Raw genomic sequence first — 26,746 nt, forward strand, 5'->3', positions numbered from 1 at the left:
AAACACCTTCCTTTCTATAGAGAGGATTACCTAATAAATCCACTGCTCCCACTTCTTTGAAGAGTTTGATGTTCAGGAGGCCACTACTGATTCTGCTTTGACTACAGAGATTTGTCTTGGCAGGACTTCTAATGAAATTCTTATTGATCGTCTTGCTTATGACTTTACCTGTTTCCTGAGTTTGAGATCGAGATGGTGCAGACTGTTTATTGAGAGAGTAGAACTGTGTTTTCCTTTACTTTCTTCAAGTAAGTCAGCCAGAAAAAAAATTGATTTTAAATTCTCAAAAATGTCCTATTTTTTCCCCTTACATTTTATTTTAACCTCTAAAATGTTTCCTTCTGCTTTGGTGTATCTTTCCTTCATATATCTGGCTTCTGTTTCCAGTATATGGCACATGGGAAGGTTACCACCATGAAGATAAAATAATGCAAAATAAGGTTAATGTGAAAGGTTAAACTTTAAAATTAAGATATAACAGAGCTATGTGGAATCAAATTTAAGAGACAGAGTTGTTCTAAAGTTTGGTAAGAGTGGGTTGTACTCAATTAATGGTAATTTTAAACCTAAAATATAATGTATCAGTCAGAAGAGAGTAGGTAGCTTAATCATCCATGAAGGCAGAGAAAAGGAGAATTATAGAAGCAAATGTTGGTAATGCCCATCTCAGGCAACTAAACACTGCCGTTTCCTTGGCTTGGTATACCTATCTATAGCAGGGAAGAACTTGCTTATCAAGAAACCGCGGGGTTTAAAATGGCTTCATATTTGACTTGCCTCCAGGGGAAAATGTACAGATAATGTGGTGTCGATATCTGGCTCTCCTGACATCTATATTTCTAACAAAAAATAAATAGACTGTCTGTGCCCACATGAGATTTCTGAGATGCAATGCTGACAGTCAGTTCTTAACCAAATACATTTTCCCTTGTGGTAAGCTTGTCAGACTTAGCAAATAAACTATAGAATGTCTTGTCAAATTTGAATAATTTGGAGCATAGCTAAACTAAAAACTTATTCATTATTTACCTAAAATTCAAACTTAACTGGGCACCCTGTCTTCTTCCTGGTAACCCAAACTGGTGAGATCCTGTGGGAGTGGCCAACTTCCCTAACTTACAAGACACCCTTTGGTGTTACACCAGTGTTAGTTAATATTTGAGAGCTATGCAAGGCCATGTACTTCATAGGGTTTATGATTCTTTTCCATCCATTATCTAATTGGACCTTCAAAATGAGTATTTGCCTGACTTGGTATCCATGACTACCATGTGCTGATTGTCATGAGAACAATGAGAGTCTATGACGTCTGATCTACCTTCCTTACCATCTGACTGCTTCTCTTACTGGATGTCCTGTTTCACATCATTTCATTAACTATATGCATTTTATCCCTTGACTCTTACCTTGAATTCTCTCTCCAATATCACCTTCAAAAAGTCAATCTTTCCATTTGCTTCTTGAGTAACAAGGAAGTGCATTGACACATAATACTTTTCATGGGAACATGACAAATGTAAATAGAGGCTCAGGAATAAATGTACCCTAAGGTAAGTTTTTGAATTTGGCACATCTGGGGTTTGGCACACTTTGAATATAGGTTTTTTTCATTTCAATTCTTTCTTCCCTATCTTTCTGTAAGTATTGAAGATCCCAATGAGTATTGCTCCCAACTTTTCTTTACAAATCTTCTTTCAAGAAAAGGCTCTTTAGGTCAAGTAATCTGACATAAAAAGCACCCATAATGGACTTAAACTAAATTAATACATGAGGGCAGCTTGTAGGCAAGAATGGTATAGTAGTACTTTGCTATTGAGGGTGAGGTTGTTTCAACTTCTTTGAAGAATCAGCATTTGAGCCTCATTGTAAGATAGAAGGTTTAGAAATGTTTGTAAACTGTACTCACCATCAAATTGGTATTAATTGATTAACACTTATGTGCACATATAGTAGTAACATTCATTGGGTGACGGGCAGGTGGAAGGAGGAGGAGGGGACAGATATAATCATACCTAATGGGTGCACTGTGCACCTTCTGGGGAATGGATAAGCTTGTAGCTCTGACTTGGGCAGGGCAAAGGCGATATATGTAACCTAAACTTTTGTGCCCCCATAATATTCTGAAATAAAAAAGAAAAAGACTTAGAAAAAAAATCAGATAAATAGATAGATCAGACAAACAGAAAAAGTTGAGAGAATGACAAAGAAGCATCCAAGGCAGTGAATCCTGTCTGAGCAAGGAGCATGACTTGTGGCTTTAGTGTCTGGATTCTGCCCCTGATTCTAAGGACACAGTTTGTGACTCTATGCAACTTATTAACTTCTGTTTATTCTAATATCACCTGCTGTAAAAGAGATTTAATAATACACAATTCACAGGAGGTTATGATCCTAAGTCATTAATGCAAAAATCTGTAGACGAAAATATTATTAGCTGGTAGAGAGAGGATGATAAAAGTAATTCTGAAAGGCAAAATTTGGAAATCTGGAGACAGTAACAAAATGTGTAATGCCAAAATTCTTTTTTAAAAAAAGCTTGTACACTGTCTGGGGAATAGACATGCTTGAAGCTCTGACTCTGGGAGATGGGCGGGACATGGGCAATATATATAACCTGAACTTTTGTACCCCCATAATAAGCTGAAATAAAAAAAAAAAAAGCTTGTAATCAGAAACTTGAGGCAATGGAGATATAAGAAATGGAGAGTGGTTGTAGGGAGCAGGGACAAATCTAAGCCACATCATGCCAATGGCACATGGCATGTGTGTTTCCAGGGCCACTGTACCTCCTTCCAACATCTTTTCCTCTTATGTGTCCTTCCTTTACCTTTGACACACTCCATTCTACCAAGGGCCTTATATCTTTCTCCTTGCCACTGTAAGCTTAAAACATTTTTTCTGATGCATCACTTGTGCTAAGACAGAAATAATTTTGTAAGTTGAAAAGGGTATTATTTTACAAGCCGGCATCAGAATTTAATCTGAGGAAATAATGTTTATGGTTTCATGTTTGAGAAAGAAATGTGAGGCCTGAAACAATAGGTAGGAATACAACTAAACTATTCTTCAAAAAAATGAGGTGCTGAGATGAAGGAGAAATCGGGGAGGTGAGAGAAGAGAAAAAAAGAAGACTGGAGGAAAGCCAGTGTCTAAGCTGATAGAAAAAACAAATACATTTTTAAAAAACTGAGATATCTAATATTCATTCTGAAGCTGTTCACATTATTGTGTTATAAAACCACCCACACCAATGCCTTTTGTGTTGTTATGTGCGTGGAAATAAAAGAAATGGGTCTGAGAAGCTAGTCGAGGTTACAACGGGTAGAACATGAACAGCTGGTGAGCGAAGGTGGGATGATCTATGAATTGAATTGATTCAGAGGAAATAGGCTTTTGAAGCTATGGGTGAGTAAGAAGAAAATGTAAACACCTCACCTCCTCCAGAATTTCCAGAATGATTGGAAAGAAGGATTTCGACCACAAACAAACGGATTTAAGTCAATTTTACTTTAATATCTGCAGACTGGATACCTCAACAACTCCAGGATTTAACTTGAGCTCGCAGTCGCCTCTCTGGGGCTGTGTGATGTGAGGCAGACAATGAGTGACTCTGCACCTTCCTCCTGCATCTCCCAAATCTGCTCTCACCTGAGCTGCTTCTCCTAGTGACAATTCCAGAAAAGATTCTTTCAACTTTGAATGCAACTGAAAGCAAGTTTTTTAAAAGTTGGAAAGCCACTTAACCTAAAATCTCACTCCTTGCAGAGATACTGCAATTTAGATAAATTAAATTAATAAAATTTAAATCAATAAAATGATTAGGGCTTTATGGAAAAATTTCGTGAGCAAGTCTTTCCAGGGGTGTGGGGGGAAGTCAAAGATGTGTGCTTGGGATGGAGCAGGAGAAAGGCAGGCTCTGGGAGGAATCCATGGGATAAAGCCTGGAATTTGAAATCCTCTCTACTGGCCCAAGACATTCCCTCCAGGGGCATTTTCTAAATGATATTTCGAAAGGAAGAGAAAATAGATTTGTACTAAGAAAAACTGCACAATTTGAATTCTATTGGTGACCTTTAACTTTGTATTCTGCTGTCAAAATATCTGAAAGACCTTAAAGCCTAATAAAAAAAGATCAAAATATTATAATATATTCCACCAAAGATAGAGCAACCATAGCTTACACTAAGTTTTTTTTAAAGAAGGCATATTACATTTTGCTGTGGAATGCTAATAATGTCTTAAGTGGGACATAAGAGAGGTACCAAGAAACTCTTCTTTTCATATAAGAAGAGATACAGTTTTTCACTTAAAAAAATCAAGATTTTATTCTTATTTCTCCACTTCCTCCAAATTGTTTTTTAGAAGGCTACTTAACATTTCTTAAACTTCTTTTTCAAAAGTGATACCTTTGAGAACTGAGTTTAGGATTCTCAAATTTCTCTTCTATCATTTGGTGCTGATAGAAAAGATCTCACTTTAAAAAATGATTTTTTAATGACAATCTTGCAGCTCATTTTTAAATAGCTTCTTTCCATTTCTGAGGAATTGCTTTGGAGTTCAAACAAAATGAGTCACCCAAGGAAAGAAAAATTCACAAGCCATTTTTATGCATTATCCAGAGCAAGAATTTAATTTAATGGCACTGATATAGAAGAGCTCCTTCATGCAGCAATTTAAAAAATCTGTTCCTTTACTTTTATGACAGCAACTGTTCTGTTATGCATGCAGATGAAATAACAATGAATGGTCAATGGTCCTGGTGCTCCTGTAAGGATGGGAAGGGAATGCTGGTGGCCAGGAAAGGGGGGTAGACCTAATATCACAGGGAAAAATAATTCTATAATGTATTAATAATTTAGGGCATTTTTTCGGAGTTCTCCCTCTCTCCTAGCTGGCATGGTAGCAGTACCAATTCTCCACAGCTTCCTCACCCTCTGCCTTGTGATTTGAAGGGTTTTCCTGTGGGAAAACGGAGGGCAGCAAATAAGGAATCCATAACAGTTAAGATTCCATTCAAAGTTCAAACTGGTTATCCCTCACATGTATCTGTTCCTTTAGAGTTATAGAGAACTTAGGGTATCGATCTAGGTCCCAGTGAGCCCTTTCTGACAGGAGGGCCCTTTCCTTGACTCCCATTTCATATCGTAAGTTTATCAAAATCATCATTCAGGACTCACTTGCCTCATGAGGACAATTTACACTTTCAGATTAAGTGGCAGTACTGCTTTATGGGCTCTTCATTCCATTTCGAAATACTCTCCTCTGTGGTTCACTACTTTAGTTCCTTAATGGGATGGATCTTCTTAAAACACATGGCACATGAAACTATAGCTAAGAGATATTTGACTTCTACAGCTCCAGCGTACTGGTTGAAGCGCTGACTCTGGAACTAGACTGACCCCCCAGGTTCATCTCCTTTCCAGGCCTGCTTTCTAGCTGTGTGCCTCAGGAAACATGGAATCAGACATATTTCTGAGGAAAGTACCATTTCAGGAAACCTGACCACACCACAGTGAATTCTTTACAAAGGCCATCTGATCAGTGCAATGAGCTCCCTGATTCGCTCTCAGTTCCCTATAGTCTAGGCCCGACACTTTCATGGGCCAGTGAGATTGATAAATAATGAGCAAACTCATCTCTCCACAGTATTGGAGACTTTAGTACCTTCTTAGATTCTACTAAACACAGAATAAAAGAAGAGAATGATAGAATGTGTGGCTTAGCTACCATCAATTTTCTCTGCTCATTGCTATCACATTCACTCATCTTGTCTTGGGACTACTTAAGTCATGAAGGGTTATAAGACTTTTGAAAGCCCATGATTCCAGTCAAAAATAATTAAAATGTCAAGTATAACAAGAGCAGCTAATATCAACTCAGTCTAAAAAGATGTTAGATCTTCTATGCTTTGAATGCATTATTTCATTTAATCTTCATAACACTGTGAGAAAGGTACCATTTTTTTTCATTTTACAGATGAAGAAACTGAAGCTTAAAGAATTCACTTACCATTCCAGTTATATATTGCTGTGTATAAAAACACCCTAAACTTAGTAGTTTAAAAGACAATTATTCAGTTTGCTCAAAAATCTGCCATTTGGACAGTGCTTGGTGGAGACAGCCCACCTTTGCTCCAAGTGGCATCAGCTAGGGTGACTCAAAGGTTGGGGGACGTGAAGGCTGGGGGCTAGAATCATCTGAGGCTCACATATCCACATGTCTTATGGCTGATGCTGGCTGTCATTGGAGTCCTCTGGGGCTCTTGGAAGGAACACCTACACATGACTTCTCCATGAGTGGCTTGACTTCCTCAGATCATGGCAGCTGGGTACCAAGAGTGAGCATCCCAAGAGACAGAAAATGAAAGCTGCCAGTTTTTAAAGCCTGGGCGTGGAAACTGGCACAGCATCATATGCATGGTATTCTATTGGTTACAGAGCTCAGATTTAAGCAGAGGAGACAAAGACCCCATCACTTGATGAGAGAAGTGCCAAAGGATTTGGAGGCCATGATTTAGAACTGTCACACTTACCAGCATCATACAACTGTAAATGAAGAAGCTTAGATTCAACCCCTGGATTTTACAACTTCAAAGTTCTGTTTCTTAACCACTTTTCTAAATAACCTGAAAAGCTAATTTTAGATTAAGGAAGGAGAACATTTAAAAAAAGTCTGTGGCCACTCATAGAAACCATACCTCACAAAATTCAGCTTAAGCAGAGTTTAGGCGATATTGGAGTTGGAGGTGACCTCTATATATCTCACCTCTTTCTCTTCATTTTATAGATCTGGATGCTCAGACACCAGTTGTCACTTGACCTGGCCATGTTAGCCGGTTGCAGCATCGAGACCAAAATCCAAGCCAGTGCCTTCTTCATCATGTCTCTGCTTGTGTGTATGGGGTGCACATCATTTCCTTTTTCCATTTTGTATATAAGTAACTTTTTACCCAAATAACTGACATTTACAAGGGGATTTACAATATTTCCAGTGCTTTCATCTTTCTGATCTCGTCTAGGGTCCCTATTCTGGCCACCAGAGACTGCAGTTAGATGAGGCAAAGACTTTGGAGGCCAGTTCAGAAAACTCAAACCATTGGTTCTTAGGCCATGCAATACTAAGTCAGAAAGGCAGCTATAAATCATGTGTCTATAAATAGCATGGTGATTGGAAAATAATAGAGGAAAACTGCAAATGAGGAGGATGACATATAGTCAACAAGGCAGACAGAGGCATGCAATGTGTATGGTTGCTTCATAATGAATCTCCCAGAAAGTCTGGATTCTGGCACCTTTGTTCATTCCCATTCTACCAGATAAGACCTCACTGGACCTGCTATCACACCACTCTGAATTAAGTTCTATTATTAACTCCCTGTATTAGTTTCCTAGGATGGCCATAAGAAATCTCCACAAATCGGGTAGCCTAAAACAACAGAAATTTATTCCCTCATAGTTCTGGAGGCTAGTAGTTCAAAGTCAAGGTGTAGACTGGGCTGTGCTTCCTCCAAAGGCTCTAGGGAACAATCCTCCCTTTCCTCTTCTAGTTTCCGGTGTTTCCAGCAATCCTTGGCTTTCTTTGGTTTGTAGATGCATTACTCTACTCTCTGCCTCCACCGTCACGTGGCAGTCTCCCCTATGTGCCTGTGTCCAAATTTCTCTCTTCTTATAAGGATGCTAGTTATTGGATGAACGTCTGCTCTAATCCAGTATGATCTCATCTTAACTTGATGACATCTGCAAAGACCCTATTTCTCAGTAAAATCACACCCACAGATTCTGGACTGATATGAATTTTGAAACTATTCAACCCAGCACACCCTCCTTTTGGAGATGTAGAGACAGAGATTGAAGTCCAGATTGGCTAAGCAATTGTACCAGATCATTCAGAGGATTATTTGGAATTTAAAACCAGGTCTTCTGACTCCAATCCTGTGTTGTTTCCACAGTATCATAAAGTATGAAGGAAGTTTTCTGATGTAACATAATCTTATTTGATCCCCCACATGAAGCCTGTAAAAAAAAAAAAAAAAGCAGCATGTGTATTATCTACATTTTTGTAAAGGGAGAAAAATTACTTCCTTGAACTTCCTGCTTCTTCTATTTGTTCCCATAGCAACCTATTATGTCTTTCATAAGAGTTAACACTTTACTGTATTTGCCTGATTATTTACCAAATGCAGAGAAAAACAGCAGTGTTGGTGGCACTGATGAATGAGACAGAGATAGAGACAAAAGGTCTTGCCTGGGTCACAGGGATTAGATGCAAAGTTTGGACTTGAACTCATTTTTAGGGGTCATGACTTCATCTTACAGTGTCTTCTCAAAGAATCAAAATTCTTACCCTATGATCAGGCCATTTCATCCATTGTTATCCTCAGGCACAATGCCCAGGATTTATGAACAATTTAAGGTCCAACAAAATGTTTGGGACCTGGAAAAATATTATCAGTTATAAAATAATAAAACACTGCAAAACAAATTTATTTTAATTAAACAATGATAAAATATAACATGTTAACCAAACAAGTATAATAATTCTTACAGAAATAAACATGCAAGTGGAATTTAATCTGTGACGTTCCTACATTTTAGCTGATTTATTATAATACAGACAGGGGTCTCCAAAAGTAAGAACACCTTAGGCTTACAAAGATCCTAAAAAAGCCCCAATTACCAGATTAAAATCAACCCTATTCATGAGGATCAAAACAACTTTCAGATTAAGTCTGGCATATGAGATAGGAGAGTGTGAACAATTCTTTTTTCCTTTTATCACAAGTAAAGCAGCTTCTTCTTATTATATAACTGTCTTAGTCAGGATCAGTAATGCAGCATTTGGTGAGGTCATCATGTACTATTTGTGGCTCACTTAATCCCAGTCTTCCTCCTGGGGATAGGCTTAACAGAGAGATGTTTCATCTTGGTGTTTTTCCTGTGAAATTTTTGATCCAATTACCTTTTAATCTTTTGCTACAGTATGTTGGGCAAGCAACTTAGCAGCCAGCGTCCTTGTCTACAATAACAATTAGTACAAGAGACAAGAGAACTGACAATATTTGAAACCAAAGAAAGTAATTCTGAACAGGAGAGAGCTTTATCATTTTCTTTTCTCTCTGTTCTTGATAACACCCAGATAGCTAAAAGAGCAACCAGATTTTAAGTATGTTAACAATTTTCTTAGTGAGAACTAATTTTAGTTACAGCTCCTCCCATACTCCCACCCATGGAATGAAAGTCTTGTTATTCTTCTTTTGCCTTGAACATTTTCATAATATTCAAAGTAGATTTCTGCACATAGATGTGGATGACACAGTTTCCATGTCGGCGCATCTTATGACTCCTGTTGGCAACGAGAGTTCATTTTGTTTTACCTCAGTAAAAACCTAGGATGTAAAGTGACTCTGGGCTTTTCTCACAATTTATTAATATATGCCTTCTAGTGGCCTCCTATCCAATTCTTCTTTCACCAGGCTAAACTCCCTAGGCCATGATTTCAACCATTCCCTTAGCCACCTCCCTAACACCTTCAGCCCTTTGTCCTTCCACTACGCAAGCTCCACACATCCCTACTGTGCTTCACTCCTAGTATCTGCCAGATAACTTCTACACAAGTTCAACCAAATATCACGACGGAAATTCACCTAACTCCCCTGTTGCTTCACGAAGTTACCACTTGCAATCTGCCTTGGGGAATCTTGCTTCTCCTAAATCCTTCATGAGCTCAGGTCAGCAGCTCATTCCATTCTCAGTGCATACTCAAAACATTCTTTTCAAGTCCTTATGCCAATACTCACTGTCAACAAATAGCCCAACTACCTCAGCATCAGTTCAGGTCTGAGCCACCTCAACTTTCCTTCCGAATTCCCAGACAGAAACTTAGAGCCACACCTCTCCGTTCAGTCTTCAGGAAAGAGGTGACATGCCATTCCTTCATGGGAAAGCCCCCATCTGTGCTCTTCATTGCACCCCGGTCTCTATGCCAGGCACTGAAATTTCTACCAATAAAATATCGAATGCCTGGTGAAAGGGTAAGTAAGAGAGACAAGCAAGAAGATAGATACATCCTACTTAATATATGTCATTTTGCTCTTTTTGCTACAAGAATATCTACTCTAGAGTACTTGTGCCAGAAAACTGTTTCAGAGAAGGTGATAACTGAGCCAAACCACACAGGAGGAGAAAGGACTAGCCTGGATGGGAAAGGGAGAAAAGACCATCCCCTGCAGGGCAGCAGCAATTACAATGGCACCAAATCATAAAAACAAGGGAGAGAGGACCTAAAGCTCAGTTATCTGGGTGGGTACAAAAATGTGAAATAGGACAAGGACATAATGATCAGACTCTAAAATATGGCATACAGACTAAGAAGTTTGGGTTTTCACACTGACAGCACTGAGGAACCATTAAAAGTTCGTAATCATGGGAATGGCATGATCACATCTGCAATTTAGAAAGAAGATTTGACTGCAATGTGATAGATAGACCTTGGGGCTAGATCTTGGGGCTTAAACTACGAGGTGATCACTGAATAAACTTACAGTGACTGAGGCTGACAAAGATAATAGGGTGAACTAGTTCATCAATGCCCTAGAGTGGCAGTGACAGGGTCACCTTCATATGGCACCAACACCTGTAAGCCTCAGGCACCACTAACTGCAAAATCTCTAGTAGGAATGTGGCCTTGTGAAGAAGGGGGCTATAGCAACTGGCCTTGTATTCATTTACTCCTTTTTCTGGGGCACATCCTTGGAGGAAAGAAAAGAAGTCATGTTGCCTAGTCTAATTTCCTTGTCCACTGAATCACCAGGTATATAGACTATTAATATATGGCATGAGGAAGAGACATTGGCTTCAGAATGTCCTTAAAAGGAAGTCCCTGGCTAAAGTTTTACCTATGATAAATAAACCTGGAATCTCTGGATTTGTAAAGCATGGCTCCCTAAAGAATGTCACATAAGCTCTGCCACCCTGGGGTGTAAAATGGAGAGTGTTCATAACTAGAATGTTCTTGGTGCATGAGGTTACCCCACAAACCTCACTTAGAGACCTAGACCTCACTTGTTATTCCGGGTCGGAGCTACGTGTTTGGTGTGGAGAGGACCTGTCCACTTATCCTCAATGTCCCAGGCCTCTCCCTGCTTTCCTCAGTGCCTCTTGATTGCCTGTACCCTTGAAATTAATAGCAAAGTTTCATGTGTGTTAATATTTGTGAGTCTAATTTGACACCAATCCTGTGGGGTATATTGGAGAACTAGTGAAATGTTATTTATTAATCCTACTATTTTGCCTAGGTTTAGCCACAGAATGGTTCGTTCTGGGAAAAAGAGATTATAATTAAATTTTCTGCTTTTAAGTCTGGCCTATTGGACCAAATCAAATGTTTCTTATCCATTTTTCATATTTTTGATTGATCCAGCCAATTGAATTTGAATTTTTCTCCACACATCTATCAAGCTAAGCTCTACTAACTTGGGGTAGTGAAGGCAGTTTCTGTCACTCTCCCAACCCTATCCCCCAAACTCTGATTTGTCTTTAACACATTACCAGTGCAAACAAAGCATACATTAGGGCATGCCTTCATAATCTTGTTTTTCATGTCTCAACTGGAAGAAGTTGTGTGGATTAGAACAAAAATATCTGTAGGAGAAGAAGTTCTTTTCTATACAAAGCAAGTATAGGCACTGCTTTAAATCCACAGGATAAAGCAAGCAAAGCTATGCTTTCTTCTCTAGGGCAATTTAGGCTAGCAGTAAAGCAATTACTGCCTGTAGCAGAAGAAAGCTGTCCCCACAAGTAGGCAGCTGGGGAGCTGTGAATTAGCTTTTCAACACCTGAAGCATAAGTTAGGGAAAGTTAATGGCTCTGCTTTGAGAATAATAAGAAAAGCCTGGGGTTAGATGAAGTCCCTTTCTTCACAGTAATTTTGCACATTTTAATAATTAGTAGCACATAAATATTTATGATATCACAGTAAAGAGGCATATTTGGGGGGAAACGTTCGATTCTGTTCACGGTTGTCCATGACAAGAAAGAGCCCTGTGTTAGGCAGGGACATTTTCTCCGTCAAGCCTTTCTAAAGCAATGTACATTTCCTGGGAGAAGTTAGGCCACTTCTAAAATGTTAGCCTTGCAACTCTAGACTTAAAATGTGATGCTCATCTTAAACTACATGTGCACTTAACAAAATAATGCTTATGGTGACCTCACTAGTATATTTTTAAAGACAAGACTAGAGAGTATCTCTGATTATCTACTTCAGTGGTTTTCAAACATTAATTCATACCAGATTCACTTGAACTCCATTCCTGGGTACTGATTGATTCAGGAGGTTTGGGATGGGTCCCTCAAATTTGCATTTCTAACAAATTCCCAGGTGATGGTGATGCTGCTTGTCTAAGGACTACACATACAGAACACGGGTCTACTGCATCTAAATCAGAGTTCCAGTCCTGGCTGCACTTGAGAATCACCTGGTGCTCTTCTAAAGTATTAATGTCGCCAACCAGGAAGAGGGCCTGATGGTCAAAGATGAAACAATTCAAGTAACAAAATAAATAACGTAGTTTTGGGTTATAGCCCAAAGTATAAGATAAATATCCACAAGTTCATATTTATATAAATAAAGGATTAAATAAGTAAATGACTGTAGGAAAAGAGACAGATCTTCCTTATAAAAGAATTGCCAATCATTCATGTAGATATTCTCCCTGCAGGAGGTGAACCTTATCTCCTCCTTTCTCTCTCCTCAACCCCCTTAGTGACTTGAGTCCAAAAAATAGAGTATGGGAAGGTGAAGGGGGAAGGGAATAACTTCACAATGAATAGAAATAGGAAAATACTACCGTGGGCAAGTGATCATGGTTAACATCCTCAGTGATAAGTTATGTTCAGGGACTTTGCTCCCTGATGTGAATGATAAAGGCACTTCACCTCTGTGATGTTCTTTACAAAAACCCATAATCCCATCTAACCATGAGAAAAACATCATAAAACTCCAAACTGAGGTTCATTCTTCAAAACACCTAGTTAATACTCCTTAAGGGTATGAAGGTCATTAAAAACAAGGAAAAACTGAGAGACTGTCGCAGACCTGAGAAGATGAAAGGAACCGATAACAAGATGTAACATATCATAGATGGAATCTGGAGCCAAAAAAAGACATCAGTGGAAAAGCTAAGGAAATCGAATGAAGACTGGAGTTTAGTTAATAGTAATGTACTAGTGCTGGTTTCTTAGTTGTGACAAATGTACCATGGTAATGTAAGATGTTAATAAGAATGATAATTGGGTACGAGTACTATGGACCTTTCTCTATAATCCTTGCAACCTTTCTGTAAATTTGAAAGTATTAAAAATTAAGTGTATCATAAAAATACTAATGCCTAAACACCACAGAAAAATTAAATCACAATCTCTGGGGTGGGACCTAGGCCTTGATATTGTGTTAACCCCTGAGGTGATCGTCATGAACAGCCAAACTCGGGAACCACTGATCTAGGTAGAACTAATTTAATAACTTTCCTGCAAAGTTTAACTTTCATCGGGTCAGCATGGTAGTTTGCATTGAAACAATTTGCCACTTCTTGTATTTCTAGAGGAAATATCTCTTTCAGTTTGGGTTATCCAAATCTGCAAACTGTTAATACCAGGAACTTAAAATAAAAGGGAAAGTAGAAAGAGAATAAATTCATATAGTGAATTTTAAATATTACATTCCAGAGTATGTCCTGAGGTCCATACACATCACCTCTATTCTTTTATACCATCTTTAAAACTTAGAGCTGTGGGACCTGGAAAGAACTGTGTGACAAATGGAATTTAGGGAACTGGAATAATTACACGTGGGCCCTCTGTACCTAGGAAGTTATGTGTCAGCATATAATTAATATGTCTTTGTGATGTGTCTACAGAGATCTCTAACCCAAAGCATATGCTTTCTGTTCTAATGTCTCTTAATTTTTTAAGGAATTAAGCCTCAGTTGTAGTATTTGTCCACATTGTATAGATAAATCTTCCTCAATTATAAATACGCTAAAAGAAAAAAATAATCCTAATTTCCATTTACTGAAATAAGAGATGTATTTTCATTTTTATTATCAATTAGAAATAAATAAAATAAAAAGACTTGTTACATCAGGAAAACTGATATTGAAATGACTCTAGCTGCTCAATTGATTGGTAGCAATGCATCTCTTTGGTAACATCTCTTCAATAGTAACCATGTGATTTTTCAGATCCAGTATTTCACCTACGGAGTCATGAGAAAAGGAAATTAGTGGCTGAAAGTCTGCCATTGAAGTCACAAATTGTTCTTGTCCCTGGCTTGGCAGTGCCAACCAGTTCACATGAGTAGCTTAGTTGCGTTGTATGATTTCTGCAGGTCTGGAGGATACCATTCAAAATGGTCTCATTCTACCTCTTTTGTACAGTATGGCTAATCTTTGTAGACTGTACCCCCATTGGCAATTTGGGAAGAAAAATCTGCAATTGATGAGACTACAGGTAGTATCAGAAAGTAGGGCATTTGTTGCTATCGCTTCCACTTTTATTGGCATTACAAGCAAACAGGAATATAGAGAGATACCTGGGAGTTATGTCATCCAAGGAACGAAAGTCTAGGAACACAATGTACCTTTATCACATTTGATATATTATTTATTTCTTGTAAGAGAATTTTTTCCATAATCTTTGAGGATAGTTAAAAGTATTGTTACCTGAGGCAGCCGTGGTGGCATGAGCCTGTAGACCCAGCTACTCAGGAGGCCAAGGTGGGACCATTCTTTGAGCCTACGAGGTCAAGACCAGCCTGATCTTCATAAGGAGACCTAGTCTCTAGACAAAAAATAATAAAAGGATTGTCACTTGGTTTTAGGGAACATTACTATAGTTTCTAGGCATTCAGCAAAAGGAAAAAAGTCAATGCGTTTTGTAGACGGCAAACTTGTTACTCAGTTTTAATACCCTATTCAAGACACAGTCCTTGGGATTCTCCTCACTTACTAGATCATGTGAACACACACCAGTCCTGCTTCCAGGCATTATTAATTGGACCAGAAAAGGACATTTGGTTCCAGATGACTCAATGATTTCTTCTCTTGGAAATCTGAGATTTGAATCTGGAAGTTATAGTTAGTGTAATAGGGACTTAGAGCGTGCTGCCTTCTGTTCACTCAGAGACAGAGGGAGGCTTTCTACAGAAAGGCAGAGGAAGGGAGGCAGGTGCTCAGAAGGATGCCAGCAAGGAACCGTGTGGTAGATACACACGTGAAGGAGGAGTGAGAGAGGAGACTGAGAGAGACCAACAGAGATTGAGAAAGACTGACGGAGACTAACGTGCTCCCTAACTGCTTGCTTCTTGCTCGTATCTTCCAGAAGTTATTCTTGTATGCTAGTAAAACTTATTTTATTTATTTCTGTGTTTTAATCCAATTTATGTTTGTCACCCTCAGTAAAGTGATTCTTAAGAGTATGAATACATCTGGTAAGTAATTGAAGCATTCCCTCCAAACTACAGCAATATCTACCATATAGATTTTGATATTTTTGATGAATAAATTAAATTTTCTATAAATCTAGTAATATACATTTATCATATATTTACTACATTGTAAGTATGTATATATATAGTGGACATATACACACATATAAATGTGTATGTGTATGTTTGTGTATATATTTATCTATACATAAAGGTGTGTATATATACATTTTTAGAGAATCCTCTTAAAGGTCATGCTTGAATGTTCTGACTCGGGGGGATGGGGGTGGGGGGAGCAGATGGGGGTATGACTACATGATGAGTGCAATGCGCACTGTCTGGGGAATGGACACGCTTGATGTTCTGACTCAGGGGGACGGGCGGGACATGGGAAGTGTATGTGGCCTAAACTTTTGTACCCCCATGATGATAAGCTGAAATAAAAAAAAAAAAAAGATATTTAACTGGGTAATACCACTTTCTTATGTTTTTCCCATGCTGAAGAACCAATGAAAACTACCTCATAATATGTTTTTTATATAGTGATCAAAAGCATGGACTCTGGCCAGACTTACTGAAACATTGTGAGGATTAAATGAGTTAATCTATGTGTAGAACTTGGAACCATTTCCCACATACAGCATATGATAAGCCTTCAAAACTCTTATAGCTTATTATTATGCTGTAATGCTTATTAGCATTATGAGTATTATATAATACATATTATGACTATTATATAATAATGTGATATAATTATTATATAATTATAAAATAGTTTATAATATAATATATAATTTATAATTATATAATTATAATCATAATGCTATGATAATAATTAATTAAAAAGCTATTATAATTATAAGTATTACAAAGTTGGTTTATTCTCTGAAGAACTTAGTAGAGGTTTTTTAGCACAGGGAGCTATAAACCTCAAAGAACAAATCCATCCTTTCAAGGACCCACAAACTGTTTACATTTAGAGAATGAATAAGGCAAAATCAAATATAGAAGCACTAAGTGTAGAATGAAGATTCATTTTTACTTGAGAACCAAATCAGTATTGGAACACGGAATTGGAAAAAGTTGGACAAAACTGAAGCAAGCACTGTACAAATGCTGTTTGGCAACATAGCAATAACACGTTGACCAAGACCCTGTGACTTCAAATCCCTTGAACTTTCATGCAAAGTTATGAAGGGACTGTTGGGCATCCCCTCTGGAAGACGGATGAGAGCAATGTGGGATTATGGATAACCAATGCAGAGACTTGAGAAATACAAGCATGAGCTCAAGCATACTGCCTCCCTTGTTACTACTCAGGTTATAGGCATGTGACCAAAGAAATGAGGATTTTAAGAGTGTATCCTTTTCATTATGCTGTGCATCCATCTTAAATTTACTATTAATCATTAGAACATTTAGGATAACCATGTATTATTATTTAATGTGCTTCCTAGGGAATTTAAGAATGTCTTAGGATAAGTGTGGGTAAACTTTTCTATAAAAGTTTAGATAGCAAATACCTTAGGCTTTGTGGGCCAGAGGTTCTCTCTCACAACTACCTACTTTTTCATACCATTGTAGCACAAAAACAGCTATTGACAACAAAAATAGCATAAGTGTGGCTATGTTCCAATAAAGTTTTTTAAAGATTAATTTTTGACTTTTTTTTACCAAATACACCATAACTTATCAGAATCTACTTTGGATTTATACTAACTTAATTCCAATTAGATATAGAAATACTATTCCTATACAGTTCTATTCCTTCTTTTTGTGCTATTTTATATAAACATAGATACAAATACAGTCATGTGTTACTTAACAATAAAACTGTATTTACAAAAAAAGATGGTGGGTGGATTTGACCTATTGGACTATAGAGTCTGCCAACCCTATCTTAAAAGATTTCAACCACTTTTCCCTACAACTTTCAACTCCAGTGAGTACTTACTAAGGAACTTCTTAGACACTTCAAAATTGCTTATTCTCTAATGGCTGATTGAGAAAGTCCACACCTCTAGAGCATGTATCTGAGAGGAGGAAGGCGAGCAATTGGAATGATCAGGTTCATGTCATGTCTCAGTGGTGACATAGCAGAAGAAAGGGAAGAGCTGATACAGCAGGTGCCATGGCCCAGACTCTCATACATATGGCATAGTAGGTATTTAGCAAATCTGGGCCAGAAATAGAACTACAACAGATCAAGTAGAAATATTCTTAGCAAGGGGAGACTAGAGGAAAACAACTCCAAGGAAAACTCAGTGAATAACTCTAATTTACCAAAGGAACAGTTGGTTCAGTTTAAATAGCAACAAGGAATATAATCCAACCATAACAAGGAATTCATGTGGTCATCATTAAACAGTCTGTATGTGGAAGATGCCTAACACAAGAGATGACAACATAACAGAGTCTAGTCCTAGAAAGTGGAAATATAAAAGCCAAGCAGAGCCTTACGAACAGCCTCAAGTGAAGAATGGTATCTCAGTCTTCAAAATTAGGGCTGACTTACTGGAGCAACAGATGAAATAAGGATGAAAAACCCAGACAGAACTCCAGAGCAGGTCAACACTGGAAGAGAAAGGGTCACAGGAATTAACGTATCTTGAGAAAATGGGGGCACATTATAGCTACAGTACTGGATTCTAAATCTGGCTGATAACAAAAGGGAACTAAAGGGGAATGAAGGAAAGTCAAACAATAGATCCAACAAATGCTACTGGAAATAGATGTCCAAGCCTAGAAAAAATCCTGAGTTCCAAAAGTCAATAAAGTTGATGATATATTTTTATAAGTTAGGGCCAACTGCCAGGGCAGAATGGAACTAATAGGCAAGGGCATCTCATGGATGTAGCAAATAGTTGGAAAGGATACAGGTTGAGATGTAAAACTATAGTGTAATCACTAACTCATAGATCTTAGGGTCAGATAATCCTGAATTCAGATCTTAACTCAGCCATTTATTGTCTCTACCATATATTAGCTTTTTTTTCTTAGACAAATTATTTAACACATTTATCCTAAGTTGGCTTGCCTCTAAAATAGATATAATAATAGCATCTACCTCATAAGATTGGTGTAAAGACTTAATGAGAAAAATATACAAAGTGCTTTATGACAGGCTACATAGTACCTGCTCAATAAAGAATAGGCTTGTTAAGTAAGAAGAGAAAAACTAGTAAGGATATGAGTTTAGCATTTCCTACCTTAGTATCTGTTAAAGTACATCTAGACTTTTTAAAAGCATAAACCTAGGATCACCAAGACAATTTTTACATTTTTCCCCCAATTTTAATGAGAGCCAATACTCTTGCGCTTTGCAACTTTTGGTAAAGGCAAACTCCAGGCTAGACTGAAAGCCTCCATCAAATCAGAAACAATCCATGGATTTGGGTTGAAGCTCAGAGGCTGCTCCCCTGTAGGGGAGATTGGCAAGTTTTTCCAGAAGAAAAATAGATAGGTTCCAGCAGTGCAAGGAAGAACTGCCCCCCGCTGAGTTTTCAGAATCAGCAACTTTTTCAGAATCAGCAATTTATCACTCAGATTTTTCCTGAAGGCAAGAAATGAGCCAAGCATGAAATAGTCATCTCTAGAAGGCTATTTGTTGGAATAGGTCACTAGGCCTGTTATGGTTTTAATAAGAACTTTTGGAGGAGTCAAGACAGTACTAGCATGTCCCAGTAGTCAATTTGTCAGTGGATTTATCAGACTGCAGCTTTTATTCTTCAGTGTTTCTGGGGGCACAGTGACTCCTCCACGACCTCAAAGGGAACACTTCTCCTCTGCAGAAGGCAGAGGAGAGCTAAACATGGGGAGGGTGCTCTCGATCTTCCACACCTCCCTGCCCACAGTGGGCTTCAGAGAATTACAACACAGAAAACATTCTTTATTTTGTCAACTAAGTATATTCAGAGAGTAAGAAATAATAATAAATGGCATATTGCCTGCTACCAACTGCCTTTAGAGAAAAATAAATACAGAATCAAGTGCTATGAGATCTTGTCACAAATGACATTCTCTTTTTCCACATATTTCTAGATTTAGGATGGTTTGGGCTTCCAAATGAATTACAGTAAAATTTCAAGTAAGTCTTCATTATGATTATTTATATAAGATACCTAAAGCATCTTCCAAGCTACCTGTGTGGTAAGATTTAATTCGTGCCAAATTTAAATATCATCTTCTTTCATTTCCTGAATTGAGAGGAGAAAAGTTAAAATGGGAAAGCATATATATATGGATATATTTTTTATGGGGAGCTTCATATATATATATATATATATATAGAGAGAGAGAGAGAGAGAGAGAGAGAGAGGGAGTCTCCTATTGGTCTGCTTCTCTGGAACAGATATATTCTAGATACATGTATATATCTAGAGAGATTTATTAAAAGATATTGGCTCACATAATTTTGGAGGCTGGTAAGTCCCATAGTCTGCTGTCTGCAAGCTGGAGACCAAGGACTATCTTTGGTATAGTCACAAGGCCTGAAAGCCAGAGAGTCAATGATGTAGATTCCAGTTTGAAAGCTAGAGCTCCAGGGGCACCCAGAGCAGGAGAAGATTGACATTCCAGTTCAATCAATCAGGCAGAGAGAGGGTGAATCCTGCCTTCCTATACCTTTTTGTTTTATTCAGACTCTCCATGGATTGGCTAATGCCCACTCACATTGGGAGGGTAATGTTCTTTACTCAATGACTCAAGTGCTGATCTCTTCCTGAAACATACTCACAGATCTACCCAGATATAATGTTTAACCAGATATCTCTGCATCCTGTGGCCCAGTCAATTTGACACATAAAATTAACTATCACTAAAACAAAATTTTTAGTTTCCATGTTTACTTATTTGGAATGATTGAACATAGGAACCACATAGCCTCCAGGTATCATAACACTTAAATTATGCTTTCTTCTTGAGGAATCAATATATGTATCATTTAATGGTTTAATGATATATCATATACATTAAACCAGCACTCTGAAGGATATCAACAACACAAGGACATTTTATCTGAATTTTCTCTTGGAACTTCTAGATCAGAGTCAATAGGAGTAATGCAAAAAATGGTGATGTGATATCTTTGTGCCACCAAAAATTTCATTAACTATAATATCTAGAGATGGGACTCAGGAATTTGTTCATTGACAAACATTCTGCCTGATGATTCTTGTACACTATAGAATTTGAGAACCAATGATTTGGGAATTCTGTTGTGACATTGCTTAATGATGGATTTTAAAAATAAAATTGCATAAAATCCATAATTTATTTTTTGTCCATAATTTGTAGTATTTCAATTATTGTCTTATTATATTAGAATATTGTATTTGTAATTCCCTAAAACCACATAGTTTTTTTATTCTTAGCCAAATATGCAAATTTTAGTATCTTTTCTTATTGATACCATACATACATATTATGCTTAACTTGAAATTTAAAAAATAATTAACTGTCTTTCACCAAAAAAATTAAAAATTAAATCAAAACGTATGAAACTTCATCAGGCATTCAAAAACAGGAACCAAGAAACCAAGAGGCTTTGATCCTCAGAGAAGGAATATGAATTCGGTGACTCCTATAATTTTCCTGATTTTACTTCAACAGACATTTCCAGAAACTCTGTGCTGGAAGGAGGGACTGAAGAAGAGCAAGGTAGTTCTGTTGACTTGAGGAAATAGGATTACAGTGTGAGAAGGGTAAGGTAGAAAATTTCTCAGGCCAGAGAACTGGAAGGTGAGAGTTATGCAGAGAAATTTCTCCAAAAATCTGTGTAGAGGTCTGCTTCTGTCGTTGCTAAATATCAAGCTGTAGATGCATAAAGTAAAACTGTGTGATAACAATCCCTTCTCCTCCCACAAAAAAATATAGGGAATTGTTAATCTCAAAAATTCCTAACCTCACACAAGAGTTAGAGATATTCATCTTCCAACCAGCCAGAGGGTAAAACCCTCATTAAAAACTCGCAGTATTCATTAGAGACCCCAGAAAGGTCAGTCCTTAGCGATAATGCTAAGCTAATCCTGGAGAAAAGGATATTCTAGAATCTTCCTAACAAAGATGAAACTAGCCAAAAGGATCAAGTTGATTGGCAAGTAACTTATCTGCCCACCAGATCAAATTTCAATAGTTTCTAAAAGAAGATAACAGATTCTAGATAATTAAGCATATAACATCAAAATGACCAGCATCTGTTCACACAAAAATGCCATCCATAACCAGGAGAAAAATCCATACATAAAACATAGAAATGATAGATATAAAGGAATTAGTAGACAATGACTTCAAAATAATGTATCTAATATGAAAAACTCAGCTGGGTCAACTTAGCAGCATACTTACACTTGACCCTGAAGTAAAGATCAGTGAATTTAAAGTCATAGCAGAAATCATCTAAAATGAAACAGAGACAGAAAAAATAAAGCTAAACAAACAATGAACAAAGCCTCAGTGATTTGTAGAGCAATATCAAGTGGTCAAGCACACATGTAATCTGATTATAAATTTTCAAAAAAAAAGTAGGCCAAAACAATATGTAAAGAGATATGACCAAAATTATTTTAACTGATGAAAATTATAAACTTACAAATCCAAGAAGCTTGGTGAATCCTAAGAAGATAAACAGCAGACCTGCACTACCAGACAAAGAAAATTCCTCAGAAGGAAACCTGAACCTTCAAAAAGGAATAACAGTATGAGAAATAGTAAAAGTGTGAAAATTTAAAACTCTTTGAAATACAATTGAGGTTATAGCACAATAATTGTAATAATTAATTGCAAGATATGTGAGAGTAAAATATATGACCACAATAGCACAAGAAGAGAAGGGGGAAATGGAAGTATGTTGTTGTAAGATAAGACCCATACATCACACATGAAGTGCCATAAGAGTATTTTAAGATAGCTTGAAGTTAGCCCATGATATATTAAAATGCACATTATAGGTCTTAGAGAAACCAATAAAAAGCAAAACAGATATAGCTGATAAGTTAATAACAGATAATGAAACTAAATATTAAAATATCTGAAATAAAAGACAAGAAAATGAGAAAATAATGAAGAGTATATGAAACAAATAGTAAACAAAGAGAATGATGGTAGACTTCACCTCCAGATCAAAAATTAATTATAAAATGTATTTACTCCAAGTAAAAGACATAGTTGTATACATTTGTCAAATTTTTCTTTTGGCTTTGTACACTTATATACTCTTTAAAAAGTATTAATGTAATGTTGGATATTTTATATAAAATAAAATTAAGCTACTCATTTATTTGTTTATTCATTCATTACAAAATATTGAGAGCTTACCATGTGCCAGTCCTTTTGCTGGACATTTCACAACATACAGGACAGACACAGCCTCTGTCTTTGTAGAGCTTCAGTCCCTATACTTCCTGTAGTTCTTTGGACTTTCAAATTTGTCTTTTATTTATATAGAGTGCTACGCTTTCTCTGTCTGCATGCTCAAATCATATAAACTTTTTTAAAGTCAATTTTAAATGCTTCAGCCTCAATGAATCTTCCTATGTTTGAAGTAATCTTAGCCTATTCTGAGCTCTCATGTGAAATTTTATGTTCCTCTAGTGGTATTTGTATAATCTGCCTTGCATTATTAATGAGATATCCCATATGACTACATTTCAAACTCTAAGTACAAGGATCTTGTGTTACTAAACTTTTTACGTACTCCAGGGTTTACAAAAGTGCTTGAACCATAGCAAATAGATATTTATTAAAGAACATATGAATGGATCATTGTAATGTTTATAAAATCATAATCTATGTTTTAATATTTTCTACCTTGTAATTCGTCATACTCTTTACTTACTTCTGATTATTGAGTTTGAGTCACTTGTAACCCTACCATATCTAATTCTATAAGCTTGCAGCTTCTATGACACTCTATGCTCACAAACCAGATAATCAAGCTTATTAAGGACTGTGTATTAAATAAATGTAATTAGGCTCTTAGGGAGGGTATAATGACTTTTCATACATGAAATCATGTCTTGAAAGTTTGAGCTTTAAATCTAATTGTTCAGAAGGACTATTTTGTCAGCATCTGCATTTTAGAGCTATATTTTGAAACACAGACAATGGTTTCCAGAAATCTGAACTCCATAAAAATAGGGTATTGTATTGCTAGAAAAATCATTCCTTTTATAGAAAATGGCCATTCCAACACTGAATATATGTCCTTTCTGACAAATGCATTCTGGTGTTCAGGGCTCAGAACCAGACAGCTGTCACAGCACCACTGAGGATTCCTCTAAATTGCAGCAGATGGTGCTACTTATTTGGCCATCTAATGCTATTCTGAAGTATCAGTCGGCCAACTGCTCTGGTGGAGGTATGAAAATAGAAGAGTTATTTAGAGCCAGAGGATGCAAGCACAAATGTTTTGGGATACAGAGTTTAAACTGATATGGAAAAATTGTATCCAACAAATTGCCAGGACAGATCCATTAGAGGGTGTGGTTGTAAAACCCCATCCTTACATGAAAGCATTCATGGAAAATATAACATCTTTGACCAGCTGTACTATAATCTCTTCCATGCCCTTTTCCCCCCAAGACGTGCACATAGCCACAGGCATACTCACACATGCACATACACAGCACACGTATTTCTATACATACAGTTGCTGATCGGTCTGTGATTTAAATTTAACACCACTTAGGAACTAACTGGGTCACCTGTGGCTGGTCTTTGGAAATATGTACAGTATGTTTCAACGAGCTACGTTAGAAATAAGAGACTTTCTCAATTTTATCTTTAAGATAGCAGCTGGAGTCCTGTGTAGCATTTACCAATGCACAGCAATCTGTGCTTTCTGCATCACATTGATATCAAGTACCTGGCCATGATTTTGGCCATTTCCATAGTGGCTATGGATCATTCCTTATCAGAATTAAGTCTAGTTAACTAACACTCTGCTTATAACTCTGCAGAATACAATTTTTAAGTACATTTATATCATTAACTGTTTACATATAGAGCCTAAAGATAGCTTACAATAGCTATTAAATAGAATATTCACACATTGTAAATTCTTTTTATAAAGTCAATAAATTTCTATATGTGTATACAGAACTTCTTACTTGAAAAAAATGAGCCAAATAAATTATTCAACTGAACATTCATTTAAATTGGTGCACTACCCTACATAAAAGAGGACAACTTAAAAAATGAAAAATGCACAGGAAACTTGGAGATCATTCCCAGGCATCTGTGCTGAAGGTCCAGCATAGTACAACACATGAACTAGAAACACTAACATGCGAATAGAAATGGCATCCATAAATACACAGAAATAAATAAATGAAACAGTTTTGCATGGCTTACCGATGAAAGTGAGATTGTGGTAGAGAGAAAAAAAAGCCTTTAAAACACAGGTAAAGTACTTAACTAAAGACATGAGGAAGGTCTTCAAATTGATCAAGATCAAAAACAACCTTGAAATTATAATATTTATAAATAAACTTTCACAGTAAAATTGAGAATTGTCCCAGAATAAACTCGTGGGTGGGTAAAAACATTTTCAAATAAAATCAAAGAAAGGCATCAGACCCAGAATCGGTGTGGAGAGTACTCACGTGCACAGCATGCAAAAGCCTTCGTGGGGGATGGTGGGGTGGAAGCAGACAGGCCAGGCAGCGTGAATGCTTTTCTCCTTATGAAAGCACATATTAGCAAAGCTCTATCTACCAAATTATCTTTACAACAGGTTCTAACTCCTTGAAATGCCTGTGAGAAAATTTAGGGACAAAGGTGACTGCTGTACTATTGGGATAAGAACCAGGAGAAATAGCAATACTCTTAGCTGTCAACATTTATCAACACAGTCCCTTGTGTGATAGCCACTGCCATAGGAGAGTCCCTTTTGTCTCAGCTTAACTCTTTGCCTGCACTTGAGATTTATGGTTTAAATCCTATTAATTGCTTTGTATGTAAAAATCTATTGCCGATTTGCCGCCTAGCTCATTCACTTCATCTCCTATTCTTTGCTACTGTAACTCCTACCTAATTTTCACGTAATGAATTAGGCCTAATATTCAATTTTCCATTTACATTTCTGGTTTCCATGTATATTTCAAGCTCCCTAAACTGTACTTTTATTAAATTTCATTCCACATTACTTTGAGAAAGTGCTGTAGATTCATATTCAACAATGGTAAAAACACAATGTGCTCAGAAAAAATAAACTAGACTTAAAAGAATCTGTACTGTAATGGTCAGCATTCATTGAGTACTAAGGGATAAGCTCTGTTTTAAACACTTTTCATACTTTAACTTGTTTAATCTTATAACTCTAGGACATAAATAACAACAACCTCATTTTATTAATGAGGAAACTGAATGGCAAAGAGGTTAAGTAATATAGCTACTAATATATCTACTATTACTGGAACATGGCGGAACTAGGATTTCAACCCACACAACTTGGGATCAGAGCTTACTCTATGTACCATTACACTATATATCTTCTTGAGAACTGAAAACATTAAAGACAAAAATGATGGTGCAATTAGGACAATATGTAAATTACCATAACAAGTTATAATTTTTCAAAAACATCAATGTATTACTAACATCATTCTGTGTGCTTATCAAGAAATTACATTCTAGAGAGATTGAGTAATTTAGATTGATGAGCCCTAAGTTGCCCATATCTATATTAAATAGAATGAGAAAGTCTAATGACAGGTAAAATCTCAGCTTCCAAAATTTTGAGGAAATTGAAATGTTTGTCTATTTTTCAGTTACATTTTTTTAGTTCCACTTCTATATGAAACTTCAAAACAAGAAAGATGTCCACAGAATTGATATGACTATAAATTAATTCAGATGTAAACTAGGAATTCTTGCCCTTATCAAGGAAGTGGATGGTGTTATTGTGCTACATACAGAGAAAAGTGTTTTTTCACAGATGAGAGCAGTATCAATGAAACACCACATTGAACTTAACAGGTTATAGGGTAGGTTTAGTAACCTTAAATTAATTAACCACTAATTTACATTATAGTTCATTACATAAAGACTTTGAAGTAATTCAAATTACTTGAGGTGAGAGTTGTCTTAGAGATAGGGCAGGTCGATAAATAGCATTGGAAAGAAACAAATAAACATTTTACATGAGGGTTGGCAATCTATTTTTACATATTTTTTTATGCCAAAAAGTGCTTTGAAAGTCTGTCTGCATATCCTGTAGTTATTCTGGGTAGTCATTTCAAGAAGGGAGAGCTTTTGTAGGATTGAT

Source organism: Lemur catta, chromosome 1 (assembly GCF_020740605.2).
Source record: "Lemur catta isolate mLemCat1 chromosome 1, mLemCat1.pri, whole genome shotgun sequence".
NCBI classification, from domain to species: Eukaryota; Metazoa; Chordata; class Mammalia; order Primates; family Lemuridae; genus Lemur; species Lemur catta.